The sequence below is a fragment of the Pyrgilauda ruficollis genome, unplaced genomic scaffold (assembly GCF_017590135.1).
Source record: "Pyrgilauda ruficollis isolate IOZ18807 unplaced genomic scaffold, ASM1759013v1 scaffold24, whole genome shotgun sequence".
Taxonomy (NCBI): domain Eukaryota; kingdom Metazoa; phylum Chordata; class Aves; order Passeriformes; family Passeridae; genus Pyrgilauda; species Pyrgilauda ruficollis.
In genome coordinates, this window is record NW_024523648.1 from 5,672,913 (window position 1) to 5,697,630 (window position 24,718).

At 40.5% G+C, this 24,718-nt stretch overlaps 1 protein-coding gene across 5 annotated transcripts in view; it reads right to left on the bottom strand.

The window, feature by feature from the left end:
- Window positions 1-14,943, bottom strand: part of EPB41L2 (erythrocyte membrane protein band 4.1 like 2) — a 103,936-nt gene extending 88,993 nt beyond the window's left edge. For 3 of the 5 annotated variants that reach the window (XM_041470155.1, XM_041470152.1, XM_041470157.1), the window contains exons 1-2: window positions 14,858-14,943; window positions 11,107-11,188 (exon numbers count right to left, since the gene is read on the bottom strand). The gene's annotated coding sequence lies outside the window, so the exon portion shown is untranslated. Of the gene's footprint in view, window positions 1-11,106; window positions 11,189-12,399; window positions 12,618-14,813; window positions 14,835-14,857 lie in introns of those variants that run through there. The other 2 variants (XM_041470156.1, XM_041470154.1) reach the window with 2 other exon arrangements.
- Between the last annotated feature and the right edge of the window lie 9,775 nt (window positions 14,944-24,718).

The window sequence follows — 24,718 nt, forward strand, 5'->3', positions numbered from 1 at the left end:
GATTTAGAACTTTCAATGGAATCTCAAACTCTTCTGAAAGGTAAGGAGATACCTCACACTTAACAACACTCTGGTCTCCTCAGCTTATGTAAGCTACAGAGCAAACAGAGGTAATGCAGTCACAAGACCACCAAAAAGAAAACAATTATAAAACATTCAGAAATCTCTTAATGCATCCCTCTCTACATTTTGAGGATAAAAGAATCATAATTTTCTTCACATTAAATTCCTCTCAAAAAGTTATTTTCCAGATGCCTACCTACTGCTTTATTTCAGCATCCTCCCCTGTGTGAACTGCTAGTAATGACTCTGGAAAATCACTACAACTAACCATTTTGATGCAAGAACTTATTCAACTGAGAAGTCAGTTTAAAAATACGGTATTACTGTAGGCAATGACAGTATCAAAATCAGAAGAGATTAATTCCTCTAATTAAATACTGTTGAAGAAAAACAGGAGTATTAAGTCAACATCAACAACAATCAGTGAAGATATTTTAGAAATATTTTAGCTTTATAGACCAAGTTAAATGTTTAAGTCAAAATGTCACAATATTAAGAGGAAATAACTATTTAAGGAAACAAATCAATATTTTACTGATTACACATTGCTACACTGCCTCAAATGTCTTGCGAGCACAAACCTGCAGCAATGCTGCTTTACTTCAGATTGCAAGCCTGATTACTTCTCACTTTCTCTACTTGATGCTATTCAGTACGTAGCTCCAAGTCAGACCTTTCAGTATCACCACTTGCACTAGGAAGCTCGAAAAACAGCCACAAAGCCCCACCAGCTCTGAGAGAAAAACACTACAGGCATTAACTCATTAAGTGAAATAAGTACAACTTATCCTACCAGGGTACAAAAGACTGCAGAACAAAAAAGTAGGTGACCCAAGGGAAAAAAAAAGGCTACTTTAGATTCCTCCTTTTCTCATAGTTCTCACCACAAAAGTTAAGCCCTCTTTAACAATCAGAAATGGAAAGTTAGTAGAAGTCAAAGCCCAGGATCCCTGTAACTATGCACTCTACATGCAGAGACTTTTCCCTTGTTACCACTTCTCCCTGTGTAACAGCAAGCTAAGAGTTTGAAGAATTTGATATTTCTGTTCAGTCCTTCAAAACTTCCACGCTAAAATTTGCAAGTGTGTTTTGAAGAGCAGCAATACAACAAAGCGTAAAACATTCCAAACAGTAACTACAAACAAATCAGTGGAAAAAACTTCAAAACTGAATACAGTAGTCTTCAAAACGTCCACGCTAAAATTTGCAAGTGTGCTATGAAGAAGAGCAGCAATACAACAAAGTGTAAAACATTCCAAACAGTAACTACAAACAAATCAGTGGAAAAAACTTCAAAACTGAATACAGTAGTACACTCTCCTGGCTGAAAAGCACTGAGTTATTCGTAAAACTCCTGCAGACTATTCAAGCCCTTTGCAGAATGACCAGCCTTAGGGTATCCGCAAAGACAGTTCTGTCATGTGAATTGATGCATACTATTGATAAGTAAGTGTAGCCTATGGCAGAGCTTTTCAAGTACAAAGACAGGTCAGAAAACTGAAAGGTTTTCCATGCAAAGGAAGATACACCTTAATAGCCTACCAGGCATCTCCTTTAGTCTAGGGGGGTGAAAGAATCAACAGCTGTTTTCAGAAGAAAAGGTCAGAAGCACTGGCTGAATATGGGAGCACATTAGACTTAGCTTGATTCCACATAAGAATCTTTATATTATAATCATGTTGATGTAAGGCCTGTATTAAATTATCTCATTGTAGCAATAGTTATGTTGCCTATTTTTAATGAAAGAATTCTGAGGTGACTGCTTCAATTCCAGCTAAAGCCCTGAATGTGATCACTTTCACATAAACCAACAAGAAGCCTTCCATACTAAAATAGTGTTGCATTTTAAAAATACAGCTGTGGATCAAGTAACATTTTACTGCTCACATCAGAGACAAAAAGTTTTGCATAACTTCACAGCATGTAACCATCAGACCACTCTCAACTCACTAAAAATGTTTCTTTAGTCATGACTAGCAGAGCGAAAGCCATCTTCAGTTCTTCAGCAGCACAGAACTTTGTAAACAACAGCAGTGTTTACTTTAATTCAAGGGGAAAGCAAAAAAGAACAGAAGAAAATCAAGTGGGGAAAAGAGGTTACAAAGGGCTTGTTTGGAGCTGAAAGGATGAAGGGAAGAGAATACTGTGAACCAGACCTTTAGAGCGTAAACTGGAGGAGAGAGGAAAAAACCATGCAACAGTACGTCTACTGCTGAAAATGAAAACCCAACTTCTGTCGCTTAACACAACCTCCATACAGACTAGAGATACTCAGCCTCCTAAGTGCATTCCTCTTTCTAAAAGTTCCACAATAGGAGCAAATAGTTCAAAAGCATGATCCATGGACACAGAGCTGCCCACTGACATCACTACTTCAATTAGCTCAAAATTAGTACTGAAGAAAAAATAATTACTATCTAGTTAGTGACTGAATTTGCTGTTCAAATGTTTGCATATATAAGATAGACATGATCAAAGGTACAAAAGCCACACTCAAAGCTCTCCAAACCAGACACAGACATAATGAATCATAGTCAGAAACATCCCAAGTATCCCCAATTCCAATTCACTCCTACACAGTGGTACATTTTCCCTCTATGCTATCATAATTTACATATTATTTCAGGCTAATCATGCTCTGCAAACATATGTTAAAGAAAAGATCCTGTAATTTTACTTTATGTTACTGAAAAATGGAAATAATTGTAACTTTAGGCTTGTAAAAAATCTAATGGCAGAATTGTCTTTTATAAAAAAGTGCTAATACCCTAGTAATAGCAAACAACTAGGAAAATGATACAGGTGGAATTCCCATTATAGCAGAATCTTGTTGTTCTAATAAGAATATTTAAAATTCATGAAGCTCTGCTTTGACAGATGACAAACTCGCTATTCTATGATTTTGTTTCTCTCTAGTTTTATTAAAGACATATACACTGCAAAAACTTTCCAACTTTGTTTCTGGATTAAAACCAAGCAAACTGTCCTGTCATGAAAGAGAGCCTTGGCAACATCCAAAAACATCAGTAAGAGAATTTCCACACAGCTTTTCAAGTACCTGTTAGGTACTTTACCTAAAATAATATTATACCTGAAGCATCTGAGAAAGTAGTTTTTAAGAGTAAACGAGATAGATGGACATTGTCAGATTCCAGTGGATGTGGTCAACAAAATAGTAGCCATGTCCCCACCAAGCAGCAAGAAGGAAACACAAGCTTTCCTAGGCACTGTGGGTTTTTGGAGGATGCACATTCCAGATTACAGTCAGATCATAAATCCTCTCAATTAAGTGACTCAGAAAAAGAATGATTTCAAGTGGGGTTCTGAACAACAAGAAGCTTTTGAACAAATTAAACAGGAGACTGTTCATGCAGCAGCCTTTGGGTCAGTCAGGAAAGGACAAGATGTGAAAAATGTGCTTTACACTGCAGCCAGAAAAAAAGGTCCTTTCTGAAGTCTCTGGCAAAAAGCACCCAGGGAGACTCAAAAGATAAGCCTGTGATTTCTGCAGTCAGAGATGCAAAGGATCCCAGGCCTGTTACACCTCAACTGGTATACCAGCAGCTTATGAAGGAGCTTGAGCTGTCTCAGAAGGGGCTGGCACTGAAGCATATCTTCTTCTGGCACCCCAACTGCCAATACTGGGCTGGATGTTCAAAGGGAACAGGTTGTGTTGATGACACAGCAAGCTCAAAAAGGAAACCCCAATCACCCAGGGATCTTAGAAGTCAGCAAGAACTGGCATGAAGGTAAAACTTTCAGACTACCATCATCAAAGGAGAAGGTACCACATGTTGAAGAGGCCCTATCATATAATCAACCACCACAAAATGAAAAGCAATACACTCTTTACTGACAGTTCCTGCCACACACTCTGAAAATGGACAGCTGCCATATGAAATCCTACACAATGAGCTGGTAGAAGCTATTGAGGTACAAGGTGGATCAAGCCATAGAGCAGAGCTGAAAGCCACCCAGCAGGCTTTAGATACTGCTGAAAGAGAAATGGCCAGTGCTGTACCTCTACACTGACTCATGGACGGCAGCAAATGATGGAAAAAGGTCAACTGGCAGCACAGAGGGAAACACATCTGGGCTGCTGAAATGCAGCAAGACATCACTGCCTAGGTGAAGAAGTTGGCCATAAAAGTATGTCACATAGATGCACAAATACCCGAGAGCTGGGCTACCAAAGAGCACTGCAACAATGGATAGGTAGATGAAGCTGCCAAGACTGAAGTGTCTCAAGTGGATATGGACTGGCAACATAAAGGTTAGTAATTTCTGGCTTGGGGGGCTCATTATGCCTCACATCATCAGGGAAGCAATGCAACACACAGAGGGGCTTGTGACTGAGGGGTGGACTTGACTATGGACACTATGTCCCAAGTTATCCATAACTGTGAAACATGGGCTGTGACCAAGCAGGCCAAGCAGGAAAGGCCTCTGTAGTGTGGTAGACTATGGCTGAAATAGAAATATGGGGAGGCCCTGCACATGGACTGCATCACACTGCTGAAAACCCACCAAGGCAAGTGCTACATGCTTACAATGGTGGAAACAACCCCTGGATGGCTGGATACATACCCTGTGCCTGATGCTACTGCCCAAAACACCATCTTGGGCCTTGTCCTGTGGCAACATGGCACCCCTGAGAGAACTGAGTCCAACAACAGGACTCATTTCAGAGCTACTCTGACAGACACCTGGGCCAGAGAGCACAGGACTGAGTGGGTGTACCCTATTCCCAATCATGTGCCAGCCTCTGGGAAAATTAAACAGAACAACGGACTGCTGGAAACCACATTGAAAACAGTGGGTGATGGGGCCTTCGAACACCAGAATTCACACTTAGCAAAGGCTGCCTGGTTTAGTTAACTCCAGAGGCTCCAGCAATCAAGCTGGTCCTGCCCAACCAAAATCCCCACCTACCGTAGAAGGGGATGAAGTCTCCGTGGTGCATTTGAGGACTATCAGTTTGGACTGGTCCTGTCTAAAGCAAAGGCAAACCTGTCTGTGTGACTGTTTTTGTTCAAGCAGTTGCTGAGTAATGCAGAGGGATGGGGAAACACAATGAGTACCCTCAAAGGGATTTGATTTTTGGGTGAGAACAGTCTGTAATGTTGATTTTATATCACTGGCTGCTGAATGGCACTGCCACTGTATGCCATATCTGCCATGGGCAATGAATATGGTCTGCTCCAGATACATGAGGCTCCTGATGTAGCTCACAACCACCTGGCAGCACTCCTGCCCTGGAAAACATCTAGGATGTACAGAGCCCAAAGTCATGGGCCAAATTAACTCACTGGACATTTTGGAGGGAAATTATTGAAATTTCTATTGAACTATTGAAATTATACCTATGCTTACATGTATATGTACATGTCTATCTACATGTACATATATATATGTACATGTAGATCTAGGATTTGTGCATGATATGAATGATATAGACTATGGGGAGGATAATGGTTCAAAGTTCAAGCAAAGACACGGTTCATTTTTACAGTAGCCAAGAGGGGGCCTGGCCAAGAGTCAAAGATTTTTCTATATCACCTCACATCATTTTCTGGGGACAGGGGAAGGAGTCCCTTCTGCATCGTGCAGTGTGGTAGTGCAGTCAGGTATTCACCAGGCCCTGCGTGGGGAGCACTCACATGTGAATTCACCCCCCTCCTACACTGTTATTAATATTCTTGCTCTTACTGCTCCTTTTCTTATTTCATTGCTATTTCCAGTAAATTGCTCTTACCTAAACCCACAATCTCTACCTTTTGTACTTCTAATTCCCCTCTCTATCCAACCAAAGGGGAAAAGGGGCAGGGGGGGAAGTAAGTGAGCAGCACATGGTTTGGAGTTTTCTAATGGGAACACTAAATTGGGGAATTTCCTCCCTAGATCTCCTTTAGGATGCCTCACTGCTATAACAGAGTCTGCCCACAATCACATATAGCGCCAATAACTGGAGCTAAGTGACTGGTTACAACAAACTGGTGGGAGGCATAACCTGCTTTCAGAGAAGCTGCTCTTCTCTGAAAGAAATGAAAAATTCCATACCCATAAAAAAAACCCACACAATTTTGTTTCTCAAAAACAGAGGGATCATCTTGATTCCATTTTTTTACTGAAGAACTGGAGTATGATAAAAGAACAAGTAAGATTTGACAAGCTATAGAAACCACTTTTAATTAATTTTAATTAATCAATTAATAGAGTTACATTAAATGAGAACTCTGATAATATTAACTTTATTTTCCTTTAATTTGAGTTGCTACCTTCATGATCAGTTTACCAGGGCACATAAACATATTGCCTGAGTTACCTGAAACAAAGCATTAGACAGGCAGGCAAAAAAAAAAAAAAAATCAAACACCCAAAATGAACTAGCAGAGAAAAACCACATTTTTCCCGAAATAAGCACTTATGCTTTCACCTTCTTGATATAATCAAAGAGCTAAAAATAGACACAGAACATAAAATCACTTGTTGTGTCTTGAGCTGTTAGTTTAACTGCTTACATACCGAGTCTTCTAGCAAGAGTCACATACCGTGTTAACCTTGGGAATAATACAACATGAAAACCCACTCAGAATTTTAAAAATAACACTTGCAGAAAAATCTCTGTAGCATTACTACTTCAAGTCTTAAAGCATTTAACCAAAATCATTAAAGAAAATCTGACTTTAAATATGAGTAGACCCAAACAAGACCCTTGTGAGCTTCTGAACAGGAAGGATCCACAGACTCTTTTCTAAATGAGTATCCTTTAGGAGCAAGCAAAGGTCATCCAGCAGTAAAAGAATGAAGCAGGTTGATTTTGACTTCAACAGGCTTAACATGTGGACCACAACACACTAGCCCTTTTGCCTCTCCTTTTTTGCAAGTGACTCCACCAGGCAAATTAATCTTCCCACATCATTCAACAGTTTATGGAGACAAGATGTTTTAAGACAGAAAATCAGGGCTCATGACAGTGACTAAACAGTTCACCCAATGAACACTGTTTTCATCTGGTCCCATTCCAAAGTGTTAATGTGCTACATACAGCACATGCTTTGCCTTTTATCCAAGGCACGATGCACCACCACTGAGTAATTTTATAGTAAGCCAACCAGTTTCATACTAGGTGTTGCCTTGGAATACAACTAAATAATTTTTTTTTTTAATCAAAAATCAGGGAAACTGAGCAGAAGATCTGAAAAATGCAAAGAAGCCACACTTTCATTAAGGCGAAAAAATGGTTGAAGCAAACTTGCTCCCAATATACTGGGAACATATTTTGCCTTTCTCACATTAGCCTTTAAAAATCCAATTGCAAGCAGTAAATAAAACTCTTAATTCTTAGCCCAGTATATCAAGTCTTACAATTGCTTAAGATACAGAGTTAGATTTCTTAGATTTTTCAAACAAACCAGCTCAGGCAAAATATGTGCTAATGTGTGGGTGTTTTTATAGAGCTTCATTATGCTTTTTGAAACAAAAGGAACAAAAGTCCAGAATACAGAAGAAACAAGAACTAAAGCAACTTCTAGTCATCTTTTCATAACGGGGCTAAAATCGTACAAACTCCTCCTTCAGTGGTAACTGTCTCACATTTAATACCTGGTCTCTAGTCAAGACTGCAAATAATCTGTTTGGATTTTGCAATGGTCTTTGGATGGTACTGGTCTTTATATGGTACAGACTTTGTAATGGTCTAAGGATGAAAGCAGAATGTAAAGTCATTTACCTTTTACTAAATTTGCTAAAACCAGTGGGCATAGGAGGGAATATGAAGGGGACAGCAATGTTATATGTGTTTTTTTTTACTAGATTCACTAGATTGACCACATCACCCTGCTACTCTCCCCAAGTCAGAACACTGTTCTGTAGCACAATTTCATTTTGACTCTGGGTTAAGTTTTCAAACCTAGAATTCCTGCAACTGAGCATTTCTATGGAAAAGACACCTTTCCTCCAAGAATTTTCTCACCTACAACATAGGGTTGCAGTGTTCCTAACGTCACTTTTACATAGTTTAATTTCTTCTACAGTACAAGAATAACGTGATGGTAACAGTGTAAACTTTTCCCCAAAAAACACTCAACTATTCAGCCTCAAGACTAAGTCATTATTCTGCAGTTATGCCATGACACTTAAATAGCATCTTTACTTTCTGAAATGTCTCTGGGACAAAATCCAGAAGTGGCAAAATCCTATAATGTTTTAATATGCTACATGTTTCACCTTACCAAATCTGGAGACTATTCAGCCTTCAGAAACGTCTTACCCTTCAGAATGAAAAAAAAAATTCAACATGCTTGGAAATACAATGGTCTTGGTGTGAGCAAATACAAGGGTAGCAGGGAGTAGTGGGGAACGAAAAAAAAAAAAACAACTGAGTGCATAAATTTCATTAAGCATTAATTGCTCTCTGTAATATATACTCTCAAGCACACACACAGAGTCAAGAAAGCATACTAGGAAAGTGTGTGAGGCCAAATACCCAACAGCTTAAGTTAACTAATGAGATAATTAGCGGTCCAAAACAGTTTAGTTTAATACTAAAGTCACTTGGACCTGGGATTTGTAAAGAAGGAGCAGTAACACTGATACATAGCAATCCCAGCCTTGTTTCAAGCAGCTGCCTCTAACCACAATATATGATAATCTTTCACAAATGTCGTCTACAGAGGGGAAAAGGCAGCCACAAGACGACACATGGACTTAAAAATTAATGCTACAGCCTTCTCTGGTTCTGGTTGTGGGTTCCCCACTCTGTCCACCCTCCCTCCACCTCCTTCCCTCCCAGACACTGAGTTTATTTCAGACTCGTGGTCAAATAATGAAATGCCCTACCAGGAAAAGTACCAAAAAAGCCATACAGGGAAAAAGGATTCAGTTCTCTATGAGGAGATCAAGGATATGCAGGGCATACTTCTTTAATTGCTTGATGATGAAACAGCAGCAGTTACAGTATTATTTAAACACAACTTTTAAGTACAACTTCAAAAGGAGATGCCAAATGGGATAAAACAGCTTCTTTCAGCTGAGGAAACAGCAAACAGATTGTTTACAAATAATGTCTACAAAGTACAAAACACTGTGTTTAGAAATTGAAAGTTTCAGATCCAAAACTGAAATGTTCAAAGAAGTTTGCAAGACAGACCTTGTATATTCTGACATACTTTAATTGATGAATCCCTGCTTTTGTGATTAACTGGAAGCAATAAAAGTGTTTCAACAAATGTGAAACCCAAGCACATTTTTATCACCAGATTTTAATTTTGGTTTGATTTTCAAAAGTAGGAGGATACATGCTGAATCAGTAGAATTCAAAGATCTGCCTAGTATGAATTAAAAAACTTGAATTAAGAATATATATTTTAAATCCCATATACAGGATAACTGAGTATTTCAAATTAGAAAAAGCTGTTCTAATTTTCCAGTGCGGTAGGAGAGCACATCATGCCTTTTAAATACATACTGAAGCTTTTCATACTCTTAATAACATTCTGTGTTCTTGAAATGTTGTAGTCAAATTCTTATCCAGGCCACTATAAAGAATACCACAGTTATAGTCTATACTTCTCTACCCACAGTAAGGGGATAGCAGCAAATTACAGTAAAATCTGGTGTTACATTTAGCTGTACAACACTACTATTTAGAGAGTAATTTCAACAATAAATATTTGGTTAAACTCTGCTTTGTCATCAGTGCAAGCAATTTAAGATGAAACTGATCTTTCAGAGAGCCTGTGGGGGTTTTCAGTCTATTTTTATTTTCTGGTTACTGAGCATCTTTTCCTATGAAACAGTTTTCCAGAACTACTGCTTAGCAAACAGAAAACCACACAGACAATGTTAGAAGTAAAAAGGAAGATTTAAGCCTAGAGGAGCATGGCAATCCACAGTTCTCTTTAAACTGTCCTTAGCTAACCCTATTTTACTACTCAATGGCAAGATCTTCTAACAATGACCTTACAGAGCACACAGGCTGCATGACTGACTAACAGCAAGGTAAGATAAAAGACAGGCTTTATCACACCCTTCAGAAAGAATACAGAGAGGAGAAACCAAGATACAGACAAATATGAGTCCCGTGGTAGATACAATAGCAAGTAAAACACCCAGTTAACCCCCTAGACACTGACAAGTCACCAGTTTTAAGAGGCTCTTCCTGCAATTCTTCACAAGAACTCTCTGATGAGCCATGCTACTATTAATAAAAGCACTACAGAGATGAACGACAGTAGTACCTTATCTCATTTAGAAAAAAAAAATCCAATCAAAGAAACACATAAGCAAAATACTACTACCTGTTTTTGAGAATATGCAGAGAATTATTTTTTACTCAAGAGGCCAACTTCACTGAAGTCAAGCCTTGAAAGCACCCCATACTTTAGTGCAGTCATGAAACATTATGCCATCAAAGGTGGCTGTGATGTGCACAGCAAAGGGTTGGCATCCAACATTCTCTTTTACAACACCAACTCAGAGTTGTTGTAATGCAGTGTTTGTGTAGTGCCTCTAAGACATCAGACACTACAGCAAAAAAAACCTTTTCCCCCCTAAGTTTATTAAAATAAGTAAACCTGTATTCTTGCTGAGCTGTCCCACCTGCAGTACACGTAAGTCTATAATCTCACACTATACATGGAACATACTCTCCTCATTTCACTAGCCAAACAGAACAGTTCTTTTTGGATTACCCAATAGTAATTAATCAATATTCTGCTGATATGACCTTCACTTAGTCTGTAAATCTTTACAAAGTTCTCAAAGACAAGGTGAAGTCTATGGAGAAAATAAGTTACCAGTAAAATTACCTTCACAGAAGAGTGCACACCACAAAGTTCTTAAGTAGAAGTCAAAATATTTGCTGTATCATCTAGATGTTCTTTTCTATATAATACCACGAAACTGACAACTCAAGCCATGTAAATTTATCACATCAATAGCTAACGTAAATGAGAAGTTGAAACAGAACACAAAAGGCTGCCTATTTAGTAAATTCATACAATGAATCTTCTGATCTAAAAAAAATAAACCACAACTTACCTTTCACTCCAGTAGGAATCTTGAAGATTTGTAGAGTGAAATCAACTATGACAACTGGATAACAGCACAATATCTTGCTTGCCTATAAGGGAATAATTCAGAGTCACATTAAACCTAAAAATTACCCACCAAATAAATTAGAAAACCAGATAAGTGAAATTGAACAGTGCTGAAATGATAAACATTTTGAAAATGTGAACACCCTGATAAAGAGGAAGAGAAAGAAACTGCACACCCAATCATTTAACTTGCACTTTGATTTTTTTCTCTTAAAGTAGAAGTGTGGCAGTTTATTTTAAAGTCTAACACCCTTAAAGTTTAAAGTAGTCTGCTTTCAAAACAGAAGGCCAGAAATAACCCCTTACAATGCAGTTTGACTTCTTGTATAGCCCAGATTACAACAATCAGATGCTTCCACATCCCCTTTTCTTGCTCCCATCCTCTTTGTGTCATTGTGTGAGTACACAATGAACAGTTTTCCAACACTGCTTTTCTTGGGTTAATTTTGCTTGCAATGAGGAAGACAACCCACCTTCCCTCTTCTCACTCCCCCCTACTTAAGACCAATTCCAGAATGAAACCACAGTTTGACTTAGTACATCCACCCCAAGAAAGCATTCAGCCTTGCTTTAGAAATATCTAGTGGCAATATGTTACACACTACAATCTTCAGTAAAATGACTTTTAACCTACTGAAACTTACACACAGTAAACTGAAATGTAAAAACTTCCTCTTTCAAAAATTAGAATAGAGCTACACATTACAGACACAATATTAAAAATGTAAACCATTTAGATCCTTTTTCTGTCAGTGAATACTTTCATAGCTGTCATCCATTTAACAGGTATACCCACCATCATTTTATTTTGTTCCCTCCCTTTTTAATCCTAAAATAGATCAATCTTTTGCACTAAAACATGCTTCCCAGATTCATGCCAAAAGGAAATGCCAGTTCAAAAAGGAACCCCACAACCAACCACCAATGACAGAATTTTTTTTTACTTTGTCAGCTATTTTAAACACTACTTATAAACCTAGTTTGATTTTTTGAACATAAGCTTCAAGAGAACATATGTCCAAATTATTTATCACAGCCCACAATGCCTTCTTTACATGACTGCACTTCCCAGAACACTTTCCCATTCTCCACCTAAGACCCACATTCTTCATCCTTAAAGACATGGCTTGGGAGCTGCTCCCATGAAAAATGAATGTTCTGCCTATATCCACAGTCACAAACTGATTCAGATCATATTGGCTACTAGAAGTAATGCAGTTATTCTTCAGGTTACCTTCTCTAAATAAGAACTCTTCAGTGCTGTCACTGAATCCCCAGTAAGACATCAGGAAGCCAAACAAGCTTCAGAGTGTTACCTGTGTTGGCCCTTGAATCTAAAAAAAACTCATTAATTAACTGCAATTACTGGAAAACTATCCAAGTAGAAGTGGAACAAAAGGACTATTTCCACATGAATAAAACCTGGAAGTTTATTCCACACAGCCCCGGATGTTAAGAAATTTAAACTCCCCCTCTTCTCCACTATCAACAAATGTGCATATTTTTTGAAGTCTTGTCTAGACCATTTAAATTATATTTTTATAATGCAAGCTCATCTGCCACAGGTACAAACTGTTGATAGAAATTTTTAAGATAGAAATTTTTGAGATCAGTAACCTCAGAAAACACTGAAGGGAAGGTCATTTTCTAAGCCCAAAGGTAATGAAACTCAGCAGAATGTTGCAGCTTAGGCAAAAGAGAGCAGCTCAACTTCCCACCAAGAGGTCAACAGCAGACAGAAAGCAGCATGGCCAGCAGAAATGGAAACTTGTAAGGGAGGAGAGTAGCAGCTGAAGCAGAGTGTTTCTGCGGAATGCCTTTCCAAGGCCACTGCTGCGTCACCCAGAGTGCCGCGAAACTGCTGTTCTGTAACTGGTTGGCGCTGTAGCTGTAGGGACTCCGTTTTTCTGCTGTTCAAAACATGATGCTAAAGGACACAGTTTTTCTTCTATACATTCTCTCAAAGAGGCATTTTCTCATTTCAACCTCTGCAGGACTGGATACACACAAGCTGATGAGAATATGCTGAAGGCGAAGTTCTGTAGAACCATGCTTGTTGCATTCCACTAACACTCTGGAAGCACCCATGACAGCAGACAGAAAGGAAGGCCATAAAGCTAAGAAAATGAATACATGTGCTTTGAAACAAATATAGAATATATAATTTTAATTAAAAACTGGTCTTGTGGAGCTTTACAAGAAGCAAAAAACACACCAGATCAACTGCTTGCCAGTTATTACTGGTATCAAAGCACCTTAAGTTTACTTTAGCTGGCTATTACTTGCTCTCTGGCAGTGATTTTTTTTGGAAGGTGGAAATCATAATCATTAAGTTGACAAACCCTCAAAACAACTCCCTTCACATCAATCAGCAATCCTTCCAGCCATACACATGTGTGGACAACACTATTAACATCAAAAGGGATTAAGTTCATCTCAGTGGGATCTTTACCTGTGGAAGAATACTGCACACTGAAGAAATGTTACCACAGTGTTAATAGCGCTTTTGAGTGTATTCAGACTTCAGAGTACTATAATCAAAGCCTTACAAAAGAACAATAATAGGAAAGGAACTTTGGACCTAAATTTATAAATAATATGTTTTTTAAATCTCAGTGCGCAATGCTCAGAGGCTAGGTCATCACATCTTGAAAGGGGGCCTTATTTTAAAACAGGAGACACAAACCATATAAGAGGATTCTACACTTATTTTTACCCTAATCCTGAAGGGAAGAGAAATTAATGATGCGAAGTCTTCCTCGATTTCACCCCCTATCTGATTCTTGGCAAACAGCCTCAGTGCGGGGGCCTATTTACCTCATTTTTCTGCAGTTGCTAACTTACAGACGAAAGAAAGGAACAGCCCAAGATGCAAACAGATGAAGTTATCAGGAGGAGAGGAGTGGTGCTCCGGGAGGAAGGCAATTAGGAAACCAACCGCTTCTCTTCAGACAGCATTCACGCGACGGGTGCGGGAAAAGCACCAACAGCCATCGGGACGGATTTTTTCGGGGAAAAACACCCCTTTTCTTCTGGTCCCAGACTAGAGGCAGACGAGCCGAGAGCGCGGTAGATGCGGGCACGGCAGCGACCGCGGGAGCCCGCGCAGCGCCGGCCGGCGTGCCCCGAGCCGCGGCCGGAGGCGGCGGGCGCGGCACTGCCCGCGCCGGCAGCCCGGCGAGGGAGGCTTGGAACCGAGCGGCGAGAAGCGGCCCCGCACGGTTCGCCTCGCCGGGACCAGCGCCCAAGGCTGCGGGAAAAGCAGGGAGGGAGGGAGGAGCCAGCCCCGCCAGCCGCTCCGCTGCCCGCCCGGGGCGGAGGGGCTGCGGCTCGGAGCCGCTCGCCCCCGCCGCCCCCGGACGCGCGTCCTCGGGGCCGCTGCCGCCCCCTGCCGGCCGCGCCGCTGACAGCCCCCCTCCGCCCGCCCCGCCGCCGCTCGGGGCCGGCACAGAAGGAGGGAAGGAAGAAGGGAGGGGGCAGCTCTACCCGATCAGCCGGGCCGGCCCCGCCCGCAGCCTCCGCATCCCGCGGCAAGCGCAGCGGACCACTGAAAACGGCGACGGATATGCGGCAAAGCGGCCCCCAGCGCACCGCCCGCAGCGCTATGATTGCCCGACCCCCTCCACACCGCCATCCCCCGCTCCCCACTGCCGGTGTAAGTCGCGCTCCCTCGGGACCGCTCCCGCTGGTACCTGCCGCTCGAACGGCCGCTGGCGCCCGCACGCTCCCAAAGTTCCCGGCCGCGGCCGTCAGCCCAGCCCGGGAGAAAACCCCGCCGGCCCCGCCCCCCGACCAATCCGCGCCCTGCCCGCCCCCGCGCCCCGCCCCCGTCCCGTCCCTGCCGGGCCGCTTTGGCCACGCCCCCGCGCTTTCCGCGCCGCCATTGGTTGGCGCAGTCGTCAATCTTCGCCAGCAGCGCTTCGCCCCCGCCCGCTGTTCCTGGGCCGTTTTCAGCGGCCGCTGCCCATCGGGGGTGCGCTTCTAGCCTAGGGCCGGGACGGGCTTCGGGAGCCTTGCCGCAGCGTGGGCATCGCAGCGGAGAGACACGGTCCGGCAGCGCCGCTGGCGAGCCATGGCCCCGGGCGGGTCCGGGCAGGGCGCCGGCCGTGTGCGCGGCGCGGTGCCGCTGTCCCGCGGTGTCTCCAGATGGAATGAGCTCCTGCGGCACCGCGGGCTGCGCGGGCGCGGAGGGGAGGCGGTGACACCTCCCGGCTCTCCGCAGCCCTCGGCAGGTGCCGCCTCCAGCCGGGCCCCCGCACGCGGTGGGGGGACACGCCACCGGGAGCCCGGTTGGATCCCCGCGGTGGCGCGGCCGGAGAAGTGGAGGGTCGGGAAGTGCCGGGAATTGGAGGGTCGGGACTGCCGCGGCCTGCGGATAGGATCAGCACTGGTGGGGACCTGGTCGAGAAGAGGCAGCCAGGGGCTGCGGTGTCCTGCTGAGGGACAAGGGGAGTGAGGTGACTGGAGAGCGTCAAGCAGGGTGTAAGGAAAAAGTTCCTCATACTGCGGACAGCTGGGCCGTGGGAGTGGGTTCCTCAGGGATTTCCACTCCCAAGCAGATGCAGTCCTGAGCAACCTGGGCTGACCACGCAGCTGGCCTTGTGTTGAGCTGGAGGTTAAGTGAGAGGCCTCCTTACAAGCTGCATTTTCTAATGGGGGTTGACTTTCACTTGCCTGAGGTGTTTGGACGTGTGTGTGGATTCTGACTGCTAAAAGGCCTGGATATGAAAAACTCATGGCAACTGCTGTGCTGCACAGGCTGCAGGCCTGGGAGTGCTATGGAAACAGAAAACTATTTACATTGTGTGCAGTCATACTGATTTTGCAAAATCCAGCACATAATATATGTTGTCTGTACAAGTTCATCTCTTTTGTGCATTATAACCTAAAGTTAACTACAAATTTCTTGCCTAGCCTTCACGCGTACCAGGCCGTGCCTTTTTCTGTAGTACACAGAACAGATTTTTCTACTTTGGAGCAGAGCTGTGTAGTAAAATGAGGCATTTTATATGTAATCCCTGTGTAATTTCTAGGAGAATTAGAAGGCAGGGAACAAGATCGTGACTGAGGTTGCTGACTGTTCTTTACAGAATTCTGAAAAAATTGTAAGACACCAAATTTTCTTTCTCAAAAATCTCTGTGTGATGCCATGTAACACATAGCTTTAATGTGATTTTTTGTGAAGAGGTTGAGGGATGTGTTTTCACAATGCCAATCTTAAGATGCTGGGGTTTCATTTAGGGTAGCCTACTCGTGAAAATTAAGTCAACAGGCAATACACTATATATTCAACATATTTTATAATGTGCAGCGTCAAGAAATCAAGTCCTATTTGACATTGATTAATATTTTTTCTTAGTGCTTCAGAAGTAAAAGCAACCATGCAGCTCACAGTATATTTTTTCTTTAATCTTAGTGCTTCAGAAGTAAAAGCAACCATGCAGCTCATAGGAGATCTCTTAAAGGAAATTAATGTAAGCAGAGAGAAGCAATGAGTTGGCAATGAATAGAGAGTAGGCACTATTACGTATCTGTGCTTAATTCCACATGTTCATTCTGCATCCACTGAAAGAGGTTAGGGACGAGTAATTAAAGAAGGAATTATAATGCATATGCACAAGCAGTTTTAATTTGTTCCAGCTATATTGCTTGATGTTGTAATCTTCATGTTTTATGTATTACACTGCATAATTTAAATAAATCTGATGAATTATTTTTAGTATCTCTTGCTCCACATTCAAAAACAGCATTAAAAAAGCCTTTTGACTCTTTCAAAGAGGAGATGGAGTATCATTTTTCTTTTTCATGAAAACCAGTCACTGCATTTTTTAATTTGATACAGCAGATGCTACAATTACCACAGCACTACTGGGTTATGGTTTTACCTCTAGATGCTTTCTATATGCAGAACAGACTCTAAAACTCAAATCTTTTCTGGTTCATTCCTCAGATGCTGTAATAACACTAAGCATGAAAAATGATAGAATATGCGCTAGTTTCTCAAGAAAATAATACAGCAGATTCCCATGCATGCCTAAAACCAGTAACTACTACTGTAAAAGACTTACGCGTGCAACAGGAGAAATTTGGTCTCTGCTGCTTTCAGAGGCTTCCTAAGTTTGCACCATCCCAGCTGCTCCAGTACTTGTGTGGCTGCCAGTCTTATAATACCATTGGCCTGAGCAAATGTAATTGACACATTACTAAAACCAACTGCCCCTGCAACAATCTTGTTTTCATTAAGGTTTCCAATGTTGCTAAAACTAGTGGAAATGCTGGCAATAAATTTTCCCTAGATTAGAAAATTCAGGAAGACTTTAAAGGAACTGCTTCTTTTTTCCTCTTTCCTCAGCAAGACTTGGGACTTCTGCTCAGAATCCCAGTTTGAGGTACCTCCCAGAGCTTTATTTACACTCCTATTTCTTCTCACACTGGCTTTAGACCATTTGTTTCTGGAGAAGTCTGCTGCCTTATGACAAACTTTGCTTCTCTGATCTACAGTTTTGGAAGAGTAAATAGCCTGGCAGTTTCATTAAATTAAAAATCTATGTTGCTTTTCTTTAAACAACATAAAATGTGATATATGTTTTGGTGTGTGGTTTTCCTGAATTTTTACTGCGGTACAAGCGTGTCCTGAAGAGGAGAAGGGTGTAGAGAATTTCTTAGGCAGAGTAATGGAACATCTGGGTGTCCAAATAAAGTCTGTGTCATTCTCTATGCAGCATGGCAGGTGGTGATTTTCATAGTGCTCTGATTTTCACAGAATGAGTGAAGTTCAGTGTCTGATCCAACTTCCCTGGTCAAACAGGGTAATCCTAGAGCACATTGCACAGGATATTTCTTGAATATCTGTTGAAGGAGATTCCACAACCACCCTCACAGTAAAGAACTTTTTCCTCATATTCAAGTGGAACATGGAACATTTTTGGGACATGTACTCTGCTGTACTAGCACTAGAGAACAGCCATTAATGTAGTTTCTGATATTTTCCTTGATCCCCTTTCCACTTCTCTAAGTTTATATCTAAATTTTGTGTAGGTGCCACAGTGATAAGAACTGTTACCAATCTGTTGTTGCACTCAATATGCAAAATTTCTTTAAAGTGCTGATACAACCTACACACTGTTCAAGAGATAGAAAGGCTGCAGTGTAGGAGCTGCTGCCTATGGATTATAAATCTGTAGTCAAAATGGCTGTTTGCACAACTCTTGAGCCACTTTGCTTCTTGGCTTTACCTAAATGACACTTTTATAATATTCATTCTGTACTCTCCACATTAATCTGTTGGCACAACCATGAGCAGTGTCTGTTACAAAAGAAAATAAGGGGAAAATATCAATTTCTAATTATAAACTGTGTTAACAGAAAACAAGACATTAGGAAAAATACTTATACTGCCGTCTGTTATGTAAAGATGTCTCCTTTTCACAGATTTTGAAGGAAAAATGAATGAGAAAAAGATTCCAGAAATGGCTGAAGTAAACACAAGAAAATTGCCTAATCTATTACTGGTAAAATAATATAACTGCTTTAGTTACACTTAGTTAGTTATATTTAGTGACTAACTTCAGTTACTCAGCAACATCATTGTGGTTTCTAAGTAGATTCCTGAGTGGTTCCTAAGATGAGTAGATTCCTGAGTGGTCTGGAAGCTGGTCCTGAAAATTGTCTCTCCTTCTTCCATAAATGTTTCTTATAGATGGGAACAAGCTTCTAGCAGGCTGCTTTCTGGAGAGGAAATGTATTTTTTGCCCAGAGGTTAGTTTGCGGGCAAGTCCACTGGCATTCAGCAAGGTTCCAAGGCATTTGATTAATGGCTGAAAATATCTTCCATAATGTATTCATTACGGAATAAAGTATACTACAGCATAAAAATGCACAGTAGGAGAAGAAGATAATTTTACCTGCAATTTTAGTGTGATAAAATTGAATAACTGATGAAGACACTTATCATGGACAATATTTTCAACCTGTTGGCAGAAGAGACTTCATGTGCCCAGTAATATCATTTGTATGCAGCATCTGGAGCTCAAAGTTACACAATTTATGCACATGAGTGATGTGAAAGGTACCCTTTGGCATCCCAGGAGTGCATGCTGCCACTACATTTGATTGCTGGTCAAGGAATGTCCCTCCAGACTGGATACTTTTTTAATGTGTGATTCTGCTTTGTGCTTCTGGCAGTAGAACAGTGCAGTGGATTCTCTCTCACCCCAGATCTGACACATAAGATACAGCCCAAAACAAGAGACAAGTTGTATTGCTGCAGTGTGAAGGCATGAGTTTGCTCACATCCCAGCTGTGGTACTGACAGGGAGGACAAATGCAGCAATCCCACTTTGACAGCTCTTGTATGGTAATTATAAGCTGATAAATGTAATTGTGGGGGTTTGGAATTAGTAAGATTCTGATCTTGCAGACACTACTGGTTGAAGGAATCATTCCTATGACTGCATCTTCTGAATTGCTAAGATTCTTCTTGGTTAGTGCTATACTGGCTAAAGGGCTGGCCTCGAGTTTGGACATGTTTCTGTAGATGTGCATTGTTGGACCATCCCATTAAAGAAAAGAAGCCTGTTTTCATCTCTGAAGAAAAGGCACATCTTAAGGGCCTTTGCACCTCTTAAAGCAATAGAAGTTGTGGAGTCTGGAGTGTTAAAGGAAAACCATAAAATAACAAAAAGTCCTGAATATGAGCAGTATGTAAGATAAACACAGTGAATTTAAACTTTTCATTCAACTAGAGTGAAGGGGTGTCGGGGGGAGGCTGGGGGAAGAGGGGAAAGGGAGGAGAGAATCACATAGGAAATATGCCACGTTGGTCATGAAATGAATACCCATAGGTTATACTTTTCTTTTGTCTTTAGATTGCCCATTTGTTTGATTCTGTAGTATTGTTAAGTGTCAAAATCAAAGCCACAACATAAATTCCACTGAACAGCAAAAAACAACTAGCAGTTCAAAGTGACTGCTGATGTGAGAAGCCTGTGTTCCCTTGATGTTGCTGCTTGGCATCACTACCGGCTGGGTAGTGAAGCGGATAACAAATATTGGCATGGGTAAGTGGCAAGTGTTGCTGAAGACCTAGATTTTGTTTGTAGAGCAAACATCCACAACAGATGGAAAGATCCAACCTGGCAGGCCAAGTAGGGCTCAAAATCAGTTATGCCTAAAGAAATGTAGTTGGAACATGATTGTGTGGTAATAAAGTACAGGATGAAAGCCATTAAGAAAGAAAATGAGTTACTTATTTCATAGCTGCACCAAACCGACCAACAGACATTCCAGAGGCATCTTCAGTAAGCAAAGGAGGTGTATATTCTCAATTTGCATACAATCTTAGTTAACATGTCTAAAATATTTCTGATTCTAATATACTAAGCAGTGGTGAAAGCTGCTGGACTCCAGCTGGAGAGAGCTTGTGTCATCATCAAGTTTTGTGAGAGAAAGATCTTATCTGAAAAAAGCTGTAGATAACTATCACATTTGAAAGGCATTTTCATGGGGCTTTTAAATAGAATTGTCAAAATGTAAGCTGGGAGGGATGTTTTTTATTTTTATTGGAGTCTCATGACAGCTCTGCCAAATAGGTTAAGGTCCCACCCTGGTCCCATTGTCCTCAATGGTAAAATGGATATTTACATCACCGTCATAGTGTCCATTGTACATATTCCTAGAATCATCCATCTTAAGATCCTGAGATCAAGATGTGGGAAACCTTGCCACTTAGCAAAGATTGAGGAAACTGGGGATGACTGTAACTCAGTATTAATCACTAAACACCTTGTAGGAACAGATTCACCAGGATTATTTAAATAAGTTTTTGTATTACACTGTCCTGTGGTAGGAAGCCAAACCATTCACTAAGAACGCTTTGGAAAGTGCATATCACAGTGTGACAGACCACACAAAGAGAAAAGAGGACATTGGTTAATTAGATGAGTTCCATGCTAACCTCATGACTGAGTGGGAGCCTTGGCACCACTACTTCAATGAAGACAAATCAGAATATAGATCAGAATACTTGTAAAGGAATAAAGTTAATTTTGTACAAGAGTTTTGAACAGAATATTTCTTTACTTTCCAAAAATTTCCAGTTTCTACCACTCCCTGACTGTTGCTAAGTTTTCAAACTTTCCAATGGCAAAAACATAGGAATTCACAACATAGGTACAAAATCAAATCAGCAGCCCCCCCGCCCCCAAAAAAACCCACACCAAAAATCCCCAGTAGCAATGGTACTTAGCCATTTTTTCTCACAATTCTAGAAAAGGAGGAAACCCACATGCTTGATATCATAACCAACCATTTACCTGTTTTCCGAAACCATAAGTTTTTAAAAATAAAAAACATCGAGCATCCACTCTGCTTCTCTTCTTTAGGATATGTGCTGAGGATGTTCTAAAGCAGGCTTTCCCAGGCCAGTGTACTGGTGGCATGGATCACCTCCGGTTTCATTTGTGGAACAGGGCCAACCACAGAAACTGCTCCAATGGAAAAGTAATGTTAAGAAATATTTAGTTCCAGCTAACTGTTCCAGCTGAGGTTCTGGCCTTCACTTTCTCTGTGAGGACAGTTCATACAAGAGGCAGTTAAGATACTTATATCTGTCCCATTCCAAGTGCTTAAATAAGATTGCTGACTTTTCCTGGCTACTCCTCCAAATATGTGGAAGCAAGAAAGCAGCACTATGCAGCCTATCAATTATCTACAGACCATTCGAAAATTGCCTGCTGACTCCATCTTTGAGATTGCTGCTAGGGAAAACACAAAAGCTGTGGGTCTGTAAAAGTAATAATAAATCCTCTTCAGTTGATTGTGACATAAAACTTCTCCAATAGTTCATGCTTATCAATAGCTCGCTCCACTGACATGAAGATTCAGATATTTACAGAAATACCTTTTTTTCATACGTATTTTTAATAGGGAATGCATTTGTAGCAGCTGAAGAAGATAGGAATATTAACATTTGTGTTAATATGTAAAAATAGTTTAAAGTTTCCTGATTGGGAGGAAGGGAGGGAGGGAGGGGGGAGGAGTTTCTCTTCAAAAAAATGTGTCACTGGAAGGGTAACAATAATGTGTGTTTTTGTGACACTTCATCACAACTAAGAGATAATTTTTTTTCTTCCAAATAACTGTGAGGGTTTTTTTTTTCCACAGTCTTAGTGTTTCTCTCTTAGTTTGTCCACATATTTTTCTACAATTATGTGTGGTTTTGTAAGCACACATTTCCAGTATCTCTGAACTTGCTTCCCAGGGTATGACCCAATCATTAAGGCTGAACTAGTCAAGTGATTTAACATACAAGGATTTCAGGTAGGGTGTAACCGGAGGAGGGAATGCAGCCCACCCAAGTCTGAGACTGTGAATGCCAAGTTCAAGTAAATTTACTAGCAGGCTTTTTCCTTTTAACCCCCCCATCAAAACATATAATCAAAAGGTGAAGAGTTCAGTTATGGAACAAACAGGACCTCTTTAAAAATATGTAGCTGGCTGTAGCCAAAGACAAACTATGATGTCATTGGGTGGGAACTTCCCCTCGCTGTATGTGAGCAACATTGGAGTGATGCGATGCAAGATGTGAATAAAATCACAGGAGTGATTTTAGTATATCTTGGGGTATAGTTGTTGCAACTAATCTTCAATATCAGTGATTTTCTGTTTCATACCTTTGAATGTTGTTCATTTTCCACAAATTGATGCCCACACAATTTTCCATTCCTAGCCATGCTATATTCATAGGCAGACTGAAAGCTAATCTGATTTGCAAAGTTGTCAATCACAGCATCGATTAGATAGTAGATAATGGTGTTAATGCAATCATTAAATGGCAAGCAGCTTTTGCAATGGTTTCTTTGAATAGCTTGTGGGGCCCCATCTATGTTACAAACACAGTTGATTCGGGGAACCTGGCTACAGACAAGTTACCCTATACTGGGTGTTAACATTTATATTGATTGGTCCTGCAGACAGTTTGGTACCTAGTTCATATTTATGTCTCTTTGCAGAACTGGAAACTAGTTTTGCTCTCAAGAGATTTCCCATGCAGCCAGTTAGGCTTAGCTATCTTTACAGCAAACTGCTTGAGAAAAGGCTTTATGTGCTGCTGTCAGAAATGTGTCAGAAAAATGTGTTTTACAGAAAAACTGGTACTTATGTTGATTTTTCTAATTCTCAGTATTCCATGTAAGACTCTTAATGGTGACAAAAGAAAGCAAGGTCAAATCCTGGCTTCACCCTATCACTATAAATCAACCTCTCTTGACAGCACAGGGGGCCTCTATTTTATCCTGCATGTTTTACATTGTAATATGGCCAACACTGTGAATCAACTGCTTTACTTTTGCAAGTTTAGGCCAAAATAAGTTAAAGAAGCAAATTAACTTGATTTTTTTTCCTACTACAATATGGGCATAGAATTCCACACAATCTTTTCTCTGGATTAACTATTAGAAATTTAATTGGTCTGTGGTGAACTACATTATTATATATGTAGTTCAGATATGTAGATCCAGATAAAATATTCATCTCTTCTTAATTTTGCTTTTCCAAAGGAGAATGGAATGAATGCTTCCTTTTTAATTAATTTGACTTTTCAATTTCACTGATGTAATTTTCTTTTTTATTAATCACACTCAAGAAAAAACATTGGATAGATAACCAACAGCTTCACAACTAGCATTGATTTTCAAAGAAATCTGTTAGCAGTTTCAAATACTGTATTCACAAAGGTCAATAAACTTAAAGTGGAGCCTATAGACTGCTGAGCCTATAGACTGCTGAGGGGAAAATGTGCTTCACAAAGAGCTGATCTCCTTAAAATCATCTATCTCAAGTCTTTGCCTCAGGTAACTTTTTAGCATTACAAAAGCATACCACATATAGCCATGACATTGCCAAGACATCTGTGATGTCCTATATGAAAAATAATGAACATCCTGATTTTCAGATAATATAAAATTTGCCTGACACACAGCCAAACACTTCACACTATTCTTTTTTTTAAATATGGATTATTCATTTTGTTTCTTGAAAGGAAGAAATTACAATGAATATCAATATTAGGCCCAAATATCCAATTTCAATTTTTTTTTTTGATACTGCATGATTGCTTTATTAAATATAAAATCTTTAATCAGCATGTTTGCTTTACTGATATTTTATCATGACAGTAACTTTGGCTATTATCCATATGACATTTAGCAGTATTTCAGTTTTATATGAGTAAAAGCATCTTTAACAGTTAAAAGTGTATGTGTATATTGGTTGTATTGTTAGTAAGGAAAATTATTTTACTATATGCAATTCTAAATTATTGTTAATTAGGGAGTGATATTTTCTTTTGGGTGAGTGGAACAGCCATCATATGTATAAAATCAGAAACAATGTATTTGTTGACATCACTACTGTTTAGCCTGGAAACTCTCAGAAACTAACTTTTGCACTGTACATACAGAATAACATCTGTCCATCCAAGCTGTGCACAGAGCAGGTTAGAATTCCTTACAAAATCCAGATCCACCACATAATTTTCACTTTAATTTGATTTG